The 17,783-nt window shown below is 33.6% G+C and overlaps 1 long non-coding RNA gene across 2 annotated transcripts in view; it reads right to left on the minus strand.

Moving 5' to 3' along the window:
• The window catches only part of LOC118536353 (uncharacterized), a 244,237-nt gene that overhangs the window by 75,240 nt on the left and 151,214 nt on the right, over nt 1-17,783 (minus strand). The window lies entirely within an intron of this gene.

The raw sequence follows: 17,783 nt of genomic DNA on the forward strand, positions 1-17,783 counted from the left end.
TTTGCTTTATGTTTTTACTAAATGTCCTAAAACATTGCAAGTTCCAATATTCTACAAAAGGCAGTATATTCAAATGTCAAAGTATTACGGATTTCTTAATAGGAAATACTCTGTGCCTCACTCAGTCTGGCTTTGGATACCCTACAAATACTGATTGAATCTGCCCCATTTGACCTAGATAATAAATAGAATCAGCTGGAATAGAAATGTTGATTGCAAAATCTTTTCATTCTCTGTGATAAATGATTCCTCCCCAGACAAGTCTTAGCCACTGTGCCAGTGTTCAGTCATATTATGTCTTTAGAGAAACCATGTCCTGGAGAGCAAATATATCTCAATCTTTTTTTTTTTTTTTTAAAGATTTTATTTATTTATTTGACAGAGAGAAACACACCGAGAGAGGGAACACAAGCAGGGGGAGTGGGAGAGGGAGAAGCAGGCCTCCTGCTGAGCAGGGAGCCCGATGTGGGGCTCAATCCCAGGACCCTGGGATCATGACCTGAGCCGAAGGCAGACACTTAACGACTGAGCCACCCAGGCGCCCCTATCTCAATCTTCTAAATAACCTTCTATCCATTACTGACAGTGATACAGTGAACTTTCAAGGGTCCCATTGGGAAGAGGATACTGAGGAAATAGCCAGATAGAGGGGAAAAAAACCCACACAATTTTATAGTTGGTTCTACCCACTTGAAACAGCTACTATAAAAGTGATAAATTATAAAGATGAGGAACTCAGCCCACCTATGAGCCAAAAAATCCCCCCAAAACCTTATATATTTAGTCAAAAAATGAACAAAATTATTTTTTAAAGATTTTATTTATTTATTTGGCAGAGAGAGTGAGTGAGCACAAGCAGGGGGAGAGGCAGAGGGAGAGGGAGAAGCAGACTCCCCGCTGAGCAGGGAGCCCAACATCATGACCTGAGCTAAAGGCAGACACTTAACTGACTGAGCCACCCAGGCACCTCTGAACAAAATGATTATTAGTGTATTTCTTCCTTGAACAAACATCACAATCTCTTTATAGGTCTTCAATGTCATACTTCCTTTTATTTTTCTAAACAAATACTATGATTCCCTTTCTTTTCAAATATATATATTTACCTCCTTTCAAATGTATTTTCTTAGAACCCTCTTTTGAAGTAGCCTCTTTGAATTTTGCTAACTTCAGGTAAGGACCACCTTCCCCACCCCTGATGAGCATCAGAACACTTTATGTTCCCTGCATTTCAAGAGACCCTCCACCCTTGCTCACAGGGCAGATCTTGAAAAGAGTTTTGGGTATACTCAGATAAAGAAGCAAGACTATAATTTTTGTATTTTAAGAAGTGGGGTTTAGTGATTATTATCTATTGTGATTCTATGGATTGTTTAGATCAGCTGGATGATTGTTCTATTCCACTTGGCATTGTCTGGGATCTCTTGTTTGGGGCGGGAACACTATCCAAATCATTCTATGAGGCCAATATTACCCTGATTCCCAAATCATTACACAGACATTAAAAGAAATTAAACTACAGACCAATATGCTTTATGAATATAGACAAATTCAAAATAAATTCTAGCAAACCAAATCCAGCAACATATGAAATGTATTATACACCATGACCAAGTGGAATTCATTCCAGGAATACAAGGTTGGTTCAATATATGAAAATCAATCAATGCAATAGACCATTTAATCAAGAATAAAAAACACATGATCATGTCAATGGATGCAGAAAAGGCATTTGAAAAAATCCAACACCCTTATTATAAAACACTAAACAAACTAGGAATAGAAAGAAACTTTCTCAACCAGATAAAGGCATCTGGGAAAAATTCACAACTATTCTATTATGCATGAAAGACTGAATGCTTTCCTCCTAAAATGAGGAACAAGACAAGGATATCTGCTCTTGCCACTCTTATTCAACATTATACTGGAGACTTAGCTAGAGCAATTAGGGAAAAAGAAAAAAGATATCCAGATTAGCAAGATTTCTTACAATTCAATAACAAAAATATAACCCGATTAAAATATGTGGAAGGAAATTGACCAGATATTTCTCCAAAGAAGATATACAAATGGTTAATAATTATTAGGGAAAAGCAAGTCAAAAACCACAATGAGATAGAACTTCCCACCTAATAGAGTAACTATAATAAAAAAAGTTCTCATAAAAAAAAAGTATAGATGAAGATATGGAAAACACTAATGTATTGCTGATGGGAATGGAGAAGATGCAGCTGCTTTCAAAAACAGTTTGGCAAGAATGTAGCAGGAAGGGAAGAATGAAGGGGGGGAAATCGGAGGGGGAGAAGAACCATGAGAGACGATGGACTCTGAAAAACAAACTGAGGGTTCTAGAGGGGAGGGGGTTGGGAGGATGGGTTAGCCTGGTGATGGGTATTGAGGAGGGCACGTTCTGCATGGAGCACTGGGTGTTATACACAAACAATGAATCATGGAACACTATATCTAAAACTAATGATGTAATGTGTGGGGATTAACATAACAATAAAAAAATTAAAAAAAAAAAACAGTTTGGCAATTCTTCAAAAATTTCAACATAGAGTTAGCTTATAATTTTGAAATTCCATTGCTAGGTATATACCTAAGATAAATGAAAGAGTGTGTATGTGTGTGTGCATGTGTGTGTGTATCCATATTTTTTTTTTTTTTAAGATTTTATTTATTTATTTGAGAGAGAGAGAATGAGAGACAGAGAGCATGAGAGGGAGGAGGGTCAGAGGGAGAAGCAGACTCCCCGCCGAGCAGGGAGCCCGATGCGGGACTCGATCCTGGGACTCCAGGATCATGACCTGAGCCGAAGGCAGTCGCTTAACCAACTGAGCCACCCAGGCGCCCCTGTGTGTATCCATATTAAAACTTGTATCCAAATGTTCATAGCAACATTATTCATTATAGCCAAAAAGTAGAAACATCCCAAATATTCAAGTGATGAATAAATAAAATATGGTATATCTATATAATGGAGTATTATTGAGCTATAAAAATAATGAAGTATTGATATATGCTACAATATGGATGAACTTTGGAGATATTATGCTAAGTGAAAGAAGCCAGACATGAAAGAAAACACATTGTATGATTCCACTGATATGAACTGCACAGAATGGGCAAATGCATAGAGACAGAAATCAGTGTGGTAGTTGACAGGGACTGGGGACACAGAGCAATGAGGAATAACTGCTTAATAGGTATAGGATTTCCTTTGGCAGGGTGATTAAAATGTTTTAGAACTAGATACCTTTATGGATATACTAAAAATCACCCAACTATATTTTTTTAATATTTTATTTTATTTTATTATGTTATGTTAGTCACCATACATTACATCATTAGTTTTTGATGTAGTGTTCCATGATTCATTGCATCTAACACCCAGTGCTCCATTCAATACGTGCCCTCCTTAATACCCATCACCGGGCTAACCCATCCCCCCCAACCCCCTCCCCTGTAAAGCCCTCAGTTTGTTTCTCAGAGTCCATAGTCTCTCATGGTTTCTGATAACTTTCATATCATACACTGAAGTGGGTCAAAATTTATGGAACTCTAGTGGAGAAACTGATGGATTCATAAAACTGCTATCAAAGATCAAAATCAACAAGAATTAATTACATGGGACTGAATGAATTCATAAAGATGTCTTTTTGTTTGAAACATGGCTGGTTCACTAATGTTTTGTATTTCCAAATTTAATGAGATTTTTCTCTCACCCCCACCCCCCTCCCCTCTAAAACCCTCAGTTTGTTTCCAACTGTATACTTTAAAAGTGCTGAATTTAATGGTGTGTGAATTATATCATGAAAAATTGACAATATAATCTCCCACTTAAAGAGAGGGAAAGTCATGTGATTGCCTCAATAGAGACAAAAAAAAATCTTTGAAAAATTTCCAGATTCATTTATTAGAAAAAAAAACAGTCATATACCAGAGTGGAAGGAAATCTCCTTAACTTGTTAAAGTTTATATCTACACACACACAAATATAATAAATAGTATACTTAATGGAAAACTTAAAGTACAAGATTCCCACCAACAATAATGTCATTTAACATTGTATCAGACCTCCTGGTCAATACTATAAAGTATAATAACAATAATAGTGATGCTGATGGTGATGTAAAGGTATTAGGCTTCTAAGGGAAAATGCAAAAATGTTCTTTCGAAATACTATCATTTACCTAGACAAATCACCTTAATTAATAATAACAGTTCAGCAAGGTTGTCAGAGAAAATCAATATACAAAAACCAATGGCATTCTCTATACCAGCAAAAATCAACTAGAAAATACAATAAAAAAAAAAAAAAGGCATCCTTCCAATACAATAAAAATTTAAGGTACCTGAGAATTCTCCTTATGAGGAATACATAAAACTCAAATTTCAAAAATGTTAAATTTCACTAATGTATGTAGATGATTATATGAATAAATGGATTATATTCTGTGCCATGGATGAGTCCATTTAATATTATAAAGATATTAGAACTTCCAGGGAAGATGGCCAAGTAGAAGGATCATAACCTCATCTCATCCCACAGATACAACTAGGTAGCACCCACATCAGTATAAATAACCCAGAAAATGAATTGAAGACTGGCAGAATAGAATCTCCACAGCTAAATGTAGAGAAGAGACCACAACTAGAGAGGACGGGAAGGGAAGATATGTTGATCAACAGAACAAAATAGAGAGCCCAGAAATAAACCCACAATTATATGGTCAATTAGTCTTCAACAAAGGAGTCAATAATATGCAATGGGGAAAACAAAAGTCTTTTCAACAAATGATATTGGTAAAACTGGACAGCTACATGTAAAAGAATGGAACTGGACCACTTTCTTTCACCATACACAAAAATAACCTCAAAATGGATTAAAGACCTAAATGTGAAACCTGAGACCATATAAATCATAGAAGAAAGCACAGGCAGTAATTTCTATGACATTGGCCATAGCAACATTTTTCTAGATCTGTCTCCTGAGGCAAGGGAAACAAAAACAAAAACAAAAAACCTATTGGGACTACATCAAAATGAAAAGTTTCTGCACAGTGAAGGAAACAATTAACAAAACTAAGAGACAACCTAAGTAATGAGAGATCTTTGCAAATGACATATCTGATAAAAGGATAGTATCCAAAGTATATAAAGTATTTATACAACTCAACACCAAAAACCCAAACAATCCAATTAAAAATGGGCAGAAGACATGAACAAACATTTCTTCAAAGAAGACATACAGATGGCCAAGAGACACATGAAAAGATTCTCAATATCACTAATCATCAGGGAAATCAAAATCAAAATCACAATGAGATATCATCTCACACTGGTCAAAATGGCTAAAATCAAATACACAAGAAACAACAAGTGTTGGTGAGGATGTGGAGAAAAAGGAATCCCCATGCACTGTGATGGGAATGCAAACTGGTAGATCCACTGGAGAAAACAGTATGGAAGTTCCTGAACAAATTAAAAATAGAATACCATATGATCCACTAATTCCACTAGTGGGTATAACCCCAAGAATAAGAAAACACTAATTGGAAAATATTTATGCACCCCTATTTTTATTGCAGCATTACTGACAATAGCTGAATTATGGAAGCAGCCAAAGTGTCCATCAGTAGATGAACTGATAAAGATGTAACACACACACACACACACACACACACACACACACACACACACACACACAGGAATATTACTCAGCCATAAAAAAGAATGAAAGCTTGACATTAGTGACAACATGAATGGATCTAGAATATAATGCTAATTGAAATAAGTCGATGAAAGACAAATACCATGATTTCACTTATATGTGGAATTTAAGAAACAAAACAAACAACTTAAAAAAGAGACAAGCCAAAAAACAAACTCTTAACTATAGAGAACAAACTGATGGTTACCATAGTGAAGGTGAGTGTGTGTGTGTGTGTGGGGGGGAGGGATAGGTGAAATAGGTGAAGGGAATTCAAGAGTACACTTGTCATGATGAGCAGAGTAATGTATAGAATTATAGAATTACTATATTGTACACCTGAAACTACTATAACTATGTTAACTAAACTGGAATTTGAAAAAAAATTATAAAGATATGTTTTTCCCAATTTAATCTATTACCTCAACTGAATAAAAAAATATCCATCTGGAGTATAAAAAAACCTATTTGATATTTGCATGGACAAAATAGAAGTGTGCAAATAACTAAAGTGACATATACTAAAAAAGCAAAGATCAACACTTGCTCTTTCAGTTATTATAATAACTAATAAATAAATGGGCTGATGAATCAAAAGAGAAAGTTTGGAGACAGACCCATGAACATATAAAAACAATATACAAGAAAGATGGCACTACATATTTATGTACTAAATGGAAAGAACAGGTTGTTTATTAGATGGTTTTGGGGAAATTGGTTCACTATGGAGAAAAATTAAAATTTATCTCATTAATTAGCAAAGATGGAATCATGTTTTATAAGACACAAAAATGTAAAAGTAAAATAAAACTAATTACAGATAATGTGAGAAAATATCTGTGTATAGAAGAGGAAATGAACTTTTTAAACATAACCTTAAAAGCACAGAGTAGCAGACAAAAAACATTTTTAAAACCAATTTGATATATAAAAATAGTGGCTATTGATTGGAGAACACAAAGTCTAAATAGAGTATAGATTGAGAGATGGAATTTACAATGCCTGAAATCAATCAGAAACTTTCTTTCAGACTAGAGGTCAGAAAACTTTTTCTGTAAAGGAACAGCTAGTAAATATTTTAGGCTTTGGGTGTCATATATTGTTTGAATTACTCAACTCTGCCATTGCAGCATAAAGCCAGCAATATGCAATATGTAAATAAATGAGGCTATGTTCAATACAACTTTACTTATGGACAGTAAAATTAGATTTCATATCATATTCATGTGTCACTGAATATTATTCTTCTCTTCAGTTTCCCCCAATCATTTAAAAAATAAACACCATTTTTAGCCTTTTGGCTATATGAGAACAGGCAGCATATCAGATTTGGCCTGCATACCAAATTTTGCTGACCTCTGGCCCAGACTGTAAAGGAACTTTTTCAAACAAACAAGACAATGGAAGAAAAGCAATACTGAATAGGCAAAGACTAAAAGCAAGCAAAATGAAATTTAAAAGGTCTCAGTGTTTGAATACATGCTCAAACTAATAATCAGAAATGCAAATTTAAATGAGGTATCATTTTATAGCTTTCAAACTGTCAACAATTAGAAAGTTGAATAATGCCAAGTGCTGGCTGGATAAGAGGGATAGGGATCTTCATGCCTTGCTGGTGGAAATGCAGACTGCAACCCTTGTGAGAAATCTGATACTATCTAGTTAAATTACCATCTGATCACCATCTAGATTGATTGATACCTTTCCTTCTGAAAATCTTTCTCTTTTTATACCAAAGAAGTGCATTAGGGGAAGTATATAAGAAAATTTGTTCAGATTTGCTGTATGGAGTTGAATGTAATCTGGGTGCCCATTATTGAGAGAATAAATGGATAAATGTGATGAATACATAAATACTAGTTTGGAGTACCAAGCAGATTTGAAAAGCAACATACACAGCAAAATTGATAGTCATATCAGCATAGTACTTTGTGAAAAACAGTTGAAGATATAGTGTACAGCACCACTTCAGGAAATTTTAGGAAAATTAAATAACATATGCACATTATATCTCATAAGCACATATACAAACAGAAAGACATCTGTCAAACCAGTTAAAAAGGTTTCTTACGTGAATGTGTGTTGGGGAGTGGGAGGTAGGTGGAATAGAGGATGAGGGTGAAAAAGAATAAATGTATATCAAAAGAAAAGAGGGGCATTGCAGGACCATCAATAATTCTGCACTGGGTATTGAGGTATGTGATCACTCAAACTTTTTTCTCTGAGGTTCAGACAGACATTCATACATATACAGAAACAAACAGAAAGGACAAATAGAAATTGCTGACATAGTGGGAGATTTTAACAGAACTTTCCATTTTTGACAGATCAAGTACACAAACATAAGAGAGGAAGAAATAAGAGATTTTTATCTTAAATAAAGTTAAATGAAGATAATGTGACTAGTTTCCCATGCTGCAAAGGAAAGAAACATTTTCATATTTTGTGCAGGGACATTTAACTGAAATTGATCACCTCTTTAACCTTATTAATTTTTTTTTTAGCTGGGAAAATACTATGTAATCACTTAAGATAATCATGAAGATTGAAACAGAACTTTGGTCAGATTCATAAATCAAAGTGACTGTCATTTCAAAATTCTCATGTCCTCATAACTTAGAATGGTAGATCTACTCAGTAATTCCTACATAGTCCTTGAGCTAAAATCAGAGTCCTGTAGTTACATATTAGAGGATGCCACCTCCTTAACTTTAAACAATAAACTTAAAATCTATAATTCTCCATAATGTAAAAAGTTTAAATTTTAAAACACACAATCTAAAACAAAACATATCCTAACCACAGAAACTAAAAATCAATTATCTACCCATAATATATACAAAGAGAACATCTAAAACAGCTGTGGATAATTTATACAGTAATAAAAATACTATATATCAAAACATATAGACTGATATATAGTAATAGGTAATTTTCTATCCTAAATTTTATTAACTATTTAAAAGAAATGGAACTAAAAAAGACTTACATCTAAGTATTTATAAAAAGAAAGGTTAAGACTCGTCATTAAGAATTGAAGGAGAGATACTTTTCCAGAAAAGCAAAAGCTAAAAGAGTTTATCATCATAAGCCAGCCTTACAAAAAAAATGTTAAAGGGATCTCTTTAAGCTGAAGTTAAAGAGCACTGATTAGTAACTGGAAAACTTAAGAAAGTATAAATCTCAATGATAAAGATAAAATATATAGTAAAATTCAGAATACATGACAGTTGTAAAAGGTGGTCAGTTAATCATTTATAAATCTAGTATGAGGGTTAAAAGAAAAAAGTAGTAAAAACAACTATAACTACAATAATTTGTTAATGGATACACCAAATAAAAACTTGTAAATTGTGACATCAAAAACATAATATGTGGAGGGGGTAATTATGTAGAGCAGCTTAGAATGCATTCAAACTTAAGCTGCTAACATCTTAAAATTGACTGTTATAAATATAAGGTGTTTTATGTAAGCCTCATGATAACCACAAGGCAAAAATTTACTACAGATACACAAAAGACAAAGAGGGAAGCATCTAAGCATACCTCTATCATCAAATCATAATGAAAAGACCAAGAGAAGAAACAGGAACTACAAAACAGCCAGAAATCCATTAACAAAATGGCAGTAAGTACATACCTATCAATAATTACTAAATGTAAATGAGCTAAATTTTGCAATCAAAGTGATGTAGGAAATGTTGGGGTTCAGAGCCAGATGGCCAAGTAAGAATTCTTGAGATGTCTTCAGTGCAAAATGGTGGTTTTATTAAAGCATGTGAACAGGACCTTTGGACAGAAAAAGCTGCACTGGGGTTGTGAGGAGTTGGGATTATATACTTTCAAGTTGTGAGGGTGTTAGGGACAGCATAAACCTCCAAGGTATTTTGGAAACAAGGTTTCTAGGACCTTGAGGGGGCTAACTCTTTTTAGGAAAAGGTCATTTATTGCAGTCTATAAAACCTTAGTCATGAGACCCTTCAGATGTATATCAATGGGCCATATTCTTGGGGGATAATTGCCAGCATATATCTTGGGGGATAGAGATAAAAGGAAGTTTCAAAAGGAATTTTTATATGTTAAAGTAGACTTACAGGATCCTGGGGGGTTGGGATAAAGTTAAACCAAGATTGCCTTTTGCCCTTAGCAAAGTATTAACATCCAGGCAGCTGAGTTCCTAGAGGAATGTCACTCTACCTGTTTCAAGGACTTGTCAATGGGCTGTAGGCCGTAAAGAAATTTAATATTCTCTTTTGCCCTTGTTTCCCATATCAAAAGGACTTAGAATGGCTGAATGGATAAAAACAAGACCCATCTACATGCTGCCTAAGAGACACACTTCAGATACAGGATACCTACAGACTGAAACTGAAGGGATGGGAAATGATATTCCATGTAAAAGGAAAACCAAAAGAAAGCAGGGGCAGCTATACTTATATCAGATGAAATAGACTTTAAGATAGACTCTAATAAGACACAAAGAAGGTCATTACATAATGATCAAGAGGTCAATCCAACAAGGGGATGTAACATTTTAAAGTATTTATGTACCCGAGATAGGAACACCGCAATAGAGAAAGCAAATATTAACAGACCTATAGAAAGAAATAGGCAGCAATACAGTAATAGCAGGGAACTTTAATACCTCACTTTCACCAATGGATAGATCATCCAGACAGAACATCAATAAAGTAACATTGGCCTCAAATGACATGTTGTTTCAGATGGACTTAAGAGAAAAATACAGAACATTGTATCCTGAAACAATGGAATGCACATTCTTCTCAAGCATATATCAAGCTTATGTTGGACTGCAAAATAAGTATTAATTTAAAAAGACTGAAATCCTATTAAGCACCTTTCTGACCACAGTGGTATGAAATTAGAAATCAATTACAATAATAAAAGTAAAACATTTTCAGGGCACCTGGGTGGCTCAGTCATTAAGCGTCTGTCTTCAGCTCAGGTCATGATCTCAGGGTCATGGGATTGAGCCCCGCATCGGGCTCCCTGCTCTGCAGGAGGCCTGCTTCTCCCTCTCCTACTCCCCCTGCTTGTGTTCCCTCTCTCACTGTGTCTCTGTCAAATAAATAAAATCTTCAAAAAAAAAAAAAAAAGTAAAATATTTTCACAAATATATGAAGATTAAACAACATACTACTGGACAACCCATGGGTCAAAGAAAAGATCAAAAGAGATATTAAAAAATGTCTTGAGACAATGAAAATGGAAATACAACATACCAAAACTTACAGGATGCAGCAAAAGTTCTAAGAATTTCATCATAATAAAAGCCTACATCAAGAAACAAACAAAAAAGAAACAAACAAAAAATCCCAAACAACCCAACTTTACACTTCAAGGAATTAAAAAAAAGAAGAACAAATGAAGGCCAAAGCTAGTAAAGAAAGGAAATAACAAAGATCAAGGGAAATAAATGAAATAAAGCCCAAAAAATAAAAAAGATCAAGGATACTAAGAGCTATTTTTTCAGAAAGATAAATAAAATTGACAAACCTTTAGACAGATTTGCCAAGAAAAAAAGAGAGGACTGAAATAAAATCAGAAATGGAGGAGACATTATAATTAATACTACAGAAGCACACAGAACCATAATAGACTTCTAAGAACAATTATACACCAACAAGTCAGACAACCTAGAAGAAATGGCTAAATCCCTAAAAAGATAAAACCCACAGAGACTGACTCATGTAGAAATAGAAAATCTGAACACACCGATTAGTAGTAAGAAGATTGAATGAGTAGTAAAAACCTCCCAACAAACAAAAGTTCAGGACCAAACTTCCAGACTAGACAGCTTCACTGGTGAATTCTACCAAACGTTTAAAGAAGACTTAATACAAATCCTTCTCAAACTCTTTCAAAAAAAAAAAAAAAAAAAAAAGGAGGAACACTTCCAAACTATTTTTACAAGGCCAGAATTACTCTGATACCAAAACCAGACAAGAATACCACAAGAAAATTACAGACAATATCCTTGATGAATATAAATGCAAAAATCCTCTACAAAATTATTAGCAAACCAAATTCAACAATATGTTAAGATCTTCATATACTATGATCAAGTGGGATTTATTCCAGGGATTCTAGGATGGCTCAACATCCATAAATCCATCAATGTGATACACCACATTAACAAAATGAAGGATAAAAATCATACAATCATTTTAACATGTGTAGAAAAAGCATTTGACAAAATTCAACATCTATTCATGACAAAAACTCTCAACAAAGTGGGGGGGGGGGACTATAACTCAACATAATAAAGGCCATATATGAGAAGCCCTCAGCTAATATTACACTCAATGATGAAAATTTTCCTCTAAGATCAGTAACAAGACAAGGATGCTGATTCCTGCCACTTTTATTCAACATAGTATTAGAAGTCCTAGTTGGGGCAATTAGGCAAGAAAAATAAAGGCATCCAAGTTGGGAAGGAAGAATTAAAATTGTCACTATTTGCAGATGACATGACATTATATATAGAAAACCCAAAACTCCACCAAAAACAGTTAGGACTAATAAATATTCAGTAAAGTTTCAGGATACAAAATCAATATACAAAAATGTATTGCATTTCTGTACACTGATTACAAACTACGATAAAGAGAAATTAAGAACACAATCTCTTTATAATTGCATCAAAAAGAAGAAAATACCTAGGAAGAAACTGAGCCAGGATGGTGAAAAACCTATACAAAGAAATCTCTAAGACCTTCATGAAAAAAACTAAAGAAGACACAAATAAATGGAAAGCTATTTTGTGCTCATGGCCTGGAAGAATTAATATGGTTAAAACTTCCATACTACCCAAACCAATTTACAGATTCAATGCAATCAAAATTCCAATGGTATGTTTCACAGAAATAAAACAATCCTAAAATTTGTATGGAACCACAAAAGCCTAACTCCAAATAGTGAAAATCACCTAGAAAAAGAACAACAAATCTAGAGGCATTGCACTTCCTGATATCAAATATATTACAAAGCCATAATAATTAAAACAGTTTGATCTGGCATAAAAACAGATACACAGATCAATGGAATGAATACAGAGCCCAGAAATAAACCCATGAATATATGGTCAATTAATTTAGGACAAAGGAAGCCAAAAATATACAATGGGGAATGGGCAGTCTCTTTAATAAATGGTGTTGGGAAAACTGAATAGTCATCTGCTAAAGAATGAAACTTGACCACTATCTTATACCATACACAAAAATTAACTCAAAATGAGTTAAAGACTTGAACATAAGACCTGAAACAATAAAACTCCCAGAAGAAAACACAGGCAGTAAGCTCCTCGCAATCGATACTGGCAATATATATATATTTTTTGTATTTGACACCAAAAGCAAGGGCAACAAAAGCAGAATTCAGAATTGGGGCTATATAAAATTAAAAAGCTTCTGCACTGCAAAGGAAATGATCAACAAAAGAAAAGGCAACCTACCAAGTGGGAGAAAATATTTGCAAATCCTGTGTCTGATAAAGGGCTAATATCCAAATTATATAAAAACTCATTCAACTCAATAGTAAAAAAAAAAAAAAAAATCTGATTAAAATATAGGCAGAAGACCAGAACAAACCTTTTTCCAAACTAGACATATAGATGGCCAACAGGTACATGAAAAGGTGCTCACCATCACTAATCATCAGAGAAACAAAAATCAAAATCACAATGAGATATCACCTCATAGCTATTAGAATGGCTATTATCAAAAAGACAAGAACTAACAAGTGTTGGCAAGGATATGGAGAAAAGGGTATCCTTGTCCACTGCAAATGGAAATGTAAATTGGTGCAGCCGTATAGAAAAGAAGTTAAAAATAGAAACACTATATGATCCAGCAATTCCACTTTTGGGTATTCATCCAAAGGAAATGAACACACTCACTTGAAAAGATATCTGCAACCCCATGTTCATTGCAGTGTTATTTACAATAACCAAAACATGGAAACAGCCTAAATGTTCATCCACAGATGAATGGATAAAAAATTTTTGTATATATACATGATGGAATATTACTCAGTTATAAAAGGAAGGAAATCTTGCCATTTGTAACAATATGGATGGACCTTCAGGATATTATGCTGAGATAAGTCAGATGGAAAAAGACAAATACCATATGATCTCACTTATATGTGGAATATAAAGAAAGAATAAGTAGAATATAAAGAGAGAAAGCAAGCAAGCTTATAGATACAGAAAAGATATTGGTGGTTGCCAGAGGCAGGACATGGGGGTGGATGAAATGGGAAAAGGGGTTGAAAAGGTAGAAACTTCTAGCTATAAAATATATAAGTCCTGGGGATGTAACGTACAGCATGGTTACTACAATTAATAATACTCTGTTGTATATTTGAAAGTTGCTAAGAAAATCGTAAAAGTTCTCATCATAAGAAAAAGTTTTTATAACAATGTGTGGTGATGGATGTTAACTAAACCTATTGTGGTGATCTTTTTGCAATATGTGCAAATATTGAATCATTATATTGCACACCTAAAACTAATATGTTGTTTTATGTCAACTATATCTCAATGAAAAAATTAAAATAATAATAGTAAAATGCAAAAGAATTCAGAAGGAAAAAAGAATAGGGATAAAAATACAAATCAATATTAACAGAAACAGCAAATACATATATTTATTTGTACAAATTTAGATATGTAAACATATTTAGTAACAAATTTCTATTCAATTAAGAAAAGTGATAAAACAAGATTAAAATTAGAAATTATAGTGAGAATAGAAAGGCAGATTTGCTAATATAAGTTATCAAGATTGACCCAAATGTCAAAGCCCAAAACACTAAAAAGGAAAACTTTTTTGATATTAAAAAATTGCTTCACATAAAGGCTTTGATATAATATATTCTTATCAGTTAATTCCTTTAAAGCTTCAGGGGAGACATTTTCTTGAATATTTTATTTGTGAATTTTATAAAATGCTGTTAGATTTTATCTGAAATGCAAGAATGATTTAAAGTTTATTAACTCTTATAAGACATCAAAACAATAAATTGCATAAGAAAAACTATAATCATCTCAGAAGACACTGAAAAGACAATGGATGAAAAATCTGACACCCATTCATGCTTGATGTGATAGGTAAAAGAAATTCCCAAACAGAAACCAGCAAGGATGCACACTCTGATCATTATTATTTCTTGTTTTTAGAAGTTCTAACCAATTACAATAAGAAACAAATCAGAGGGCGCCTGGGTGGCTCAGTTGGTTAAGTGACTGCCTTCGGCTCAGGTCATGATCCTGGAGTCCCAGGATCGAGTCCCGCATCGGGCTCCTGCTCAGCAGGGAGTCTGCTTCTCCCTCTGACCCTCCCCCGTCTCATGCTCTCTCTCTATCTCATTCTCTCTCTCAAATAAATAAATAAAATCTTAAAAAAAAAAAAATTAAAAAAAAAAAAAGAAACAAATCAGAAAACACTGATGTAACAAAATATAAAAAAAGAAGAGTTATTCTTATTTCAATAATTCTGTACTTAAAATTAAAAAAAAAAAAATGGACCAAAAGCCTACTAGAATTGAAACTTTACCTCAGTAAAGAATCTGAATAAAATGGACTATTCCCAAGTGAATAATCATTTATAATCCTAACTTAATGGAGGAAAAATAATAAAGAGAATTATAAGTAACCTCAAAAAGAAATATTTTAAGAGTGAATAAAATTATGAAATTTTGCTAAAGAATGAAAATTCATATTAAATAATGATAATGCCAAATACTGTAGAGGTATCATTTTTCTATAACAAAATTTTATGTTAAACTCAAAGATAAAGATGTATTTCAATTTATCTGGAGTAGTAAACATCTTGTTAATATGTGTTTTATAAATAAAAAGGTAATCAAAGGGATGTGCCTTGCATAATATTCAAATTTATTATGAAGTTAAAATAATTAAAATAATATAAAATTAGCCCCCCAAATCAATCAATAGAAGAATATGCTTCTGGCATATGTAAAATTTTAATATGTGGTAAAAGAAAAAATTGACTTGTAGAAGAAAATTAGGTCACTCTGCACCCCAAATCAATTTTATATTAAAGGCTATGTATTAAATAAAAATGAACCAGAATAAAATACAGGAGAATATTTTTGCAGCAGTTTTGCTGCCTGGGAAGAACCAGGATAAGTGTAATGAAGAAAAAATTTTCTTAGGGCCATTGGAGGAATGTGCAGAAACTAACAGAACTTGGGTTAGATAGGGAGAATTTTCCCATGTACTACTCATGTTCCCCATAAATGCTGGACTTCTTAGCACCTGCCCCAGAGCACCGCACCTGTTTCTAGCAGTTTTCATGTGCATATCTCAAGTCTCCTTCCGATAACTCATTTAACAAGCCTTCCCAGAATACATGGCCCTAGACGTCTACTACGGTGATGGAAAGACAATCTGCTAGCCATTTGGAATTTAACTAAAGATCTCAAAATGGGACACTGGGGAGGAAATACCTTTAATTATAAGAGAGGTTAATTGTTCATGTAATTTTCATAAACAATCTGGCATTTGCGCAATGGGACCTTAAATGAAAGGTAAATTTTGAATATATGAGTGTGAGAGAAGGGCAGCCCATTATAAAGGAATAGCAATGAAAAAAAGCCAAGGAATTGGGAAACTTTGGGAACATAGGAAGGAACATGAAGAAATAGAATGATCAACAAGATTAGTGAGTAAATGTGTTAGTTTGCTAGGGCTGCTGTAGCAAATTACCACATACTGAGTGACTTAAAGGAAATGTATTGTCTCAGTGTTCTGGAGGTTACGAATCTGGAACCAAGGTATCAGCAGTCATGCTCCCTCTGGGGGTGCTAAAGAAAAATCTGCGCAGGCCTTTCTTTTAGTTTCTGGTAGTACCTTGGCTTATATCAACATAACTCCAATCTTCACATGGTATTTATTCTCCTGTGTGTGTGTCTGTTTCCCAATTTCCCCTCTTTATAAGGACACTAATCATATTGCATTAGCACTCATTCTAATGATCTCATTTTAACTTGATTACCTCTAAAGGGACCCTAGCTCCAAAGGTAACGTTCTGAGATACTGAGGGTTGAGAGACTCCAGTACTTTTTTTTCTTGTGGAGAAATTGGGAGAAGAAGGGGGACACAATCAACCATTACAGTAAACAGTAGATCAGAGAGAGCTTTATTTAATGGGCTAGTGGAATGAAGTACTGCTTAACCATACCTGAGGTAACAACATAAGTTAAATGATTTTAGTTCAGGGAACAAATGAAAATAAGAAGGAAAACATATCTAGTTATTGAAAGCAAAAAAAAAAAAAGTTAAATGTTAACAGGGTCAGAATAAGTTAAGCTATTATAATTTACATTTGCTTTGTTATTTCTTTTGGAAAATAGGAATTTGTCGTTCAGGTCATGGAAGAACTACACCAAAACACATATTTTAGTAAAGAAATACTGGAGCTACCAAGAAAAATTGAACTAACAGCCTACAAAAATGGACCATAACAAAGAAATCTGCTGGAGGATATACAATCCCAGGAATTTTGCATGCCCTAACAATAAACAGCAGATGGTAATAAGTCCAAAGAACATTGGTAAATAAAATAGCCAATGGTTTCAATCAGTTGAAAAACTGGAATGTTAACTCCAAATCCTATGTAAACCAGTTTCCAGAGGGAACTTTTTTCTTTTTAAGTGAAAACATATTGACATTTTGATGGCACATTTCTTTCAAGGCTTTCAAAGCATTACTATGGGTATATTTATCTCCTTTATGAATCATCTGGGGCAATTCACTTTCAAGTCGGTATTGTGTTGTTTTCATTATAAATGTATAAATATTTCAGGTACATTGTAGTTCCTGGGGTTGGGGGAGCAGTAACTACCATTTATAACAACGTCTGTATATGCACCTGAATGTAATATATGAATAAGTTGCAAACCACATAAATATGAACAAGCTAGGAAATATAGAAATACAGAAAATCACCATAAAAAACATTCAGTTCTATAGTAGTTAAAGCTTTTGGCAGAATGTAGCATGTTGGCACAAATCTATGAATTA

Source organism: Halichoerus grypus, chromosome 5, assembly GCF_964656455.1.
Source record: "Halichoerus grypus chromosome 5, mHalGry1.hap1.1, whole genome shotgun sequence".
NCBI classification, from domain to species: Eukaryota; Metazoa; Chordata; class Mammalia; order Carnivora; family Phocidae; genus Halichoerus; species Halichoerus grypus.